Genomic DNA, 1013 nt, shown 5'->3' on the forward strand with positions numbered 1-1013 from the left:
TAAATCTTTTCATATTTAAGATGAAAATAATGAGCCTGATAGAGTTATAGTGATGATAGCCTGAGAAAGTCCAGTGGATAGGGTGTGTTAATTGAGAGTAGCTATCTTTGTAACTTTAAGCTACACTCTGTAGATTCTAGGAGAGATACCAATTTGTGCAATTACAAATCAAAATCTAAATACTGTTATTTAGATTTTATCCAGAAGTGACATTCATTATTTTTCTGTTTAGCCTGTAGCATCACAGAAACATATCATATAAATAATCACATCATTTTACTTTATAGCATTTTATGAAGCTTTGGTTTCTTCTTTGAGAATGTTACTGATGAAATAAATCACTTTTTTTTTTTTTTTAAAGCATGGTGGAGTTACTGGGAATTGAACCCTCAGGTATTTTGCCACTGAGGTATATTCTCAGCACTTTTTACTTTTTATTTTAAGACAAGATCTCATTAAGTTGCTAAGGCTGGCCTTGAACTTGTATTCTTCTGCTTGGGCGTATTTAGATGAAGGAATTAAAAATCAGTTTGTGCTTGGCAAATCAGTCTTGTTTTAAAGAAATCTTTCAACCCAACAGCTATATTTATTAATAAAACTTTTTTCATGGAGTGAAAATGCCAATCCCACTTCTTGCTTTCCAAATGAAAGAGTTCAGATTACTTGTACTTTTACCTTGGATACCAGTACCAGATACCTAGAATGAGTAACTTCAGGTAATATTAATATCATTATAACAGAAAATTTTTAAAAGTTTACTTAACTACTATTTTACATTTGAAATATGTTAAGTGAAAAATTAAAATGCCATCCTGAAAGTTAAACAAAACACTATTTTATTTTTTAAACATAAGAGTGCTGCATCATACAGTACCTTTAAATATATTTTCTTTGAAGATAGAAAATTAAAAAAAGATAGTTTAGATCCAACATGACTGTCAGCCAAATCAGAAGCTAATCAATCTTCCAATATCATAATAGTGTTTTTTCCTGAACAATAAATGAAAGAGACA

The sequence above is a fragment of the Ictidomys tridecemlineatus genome, chromosome 4 (assembly GCF_052094955.1).
Source record: "Ictidomys tridecemlineatus isolate mIctTri1 chromosome 4, mIctTri1.hap1, whole genome shotgun sequence".
Taxonomy (NCBI): Eukaryota; Metazoa; Chordata; class Mammalia; order Rodentia; family Sciuridae; genus Ictidomys; species Ictidomys tridecemlineatus.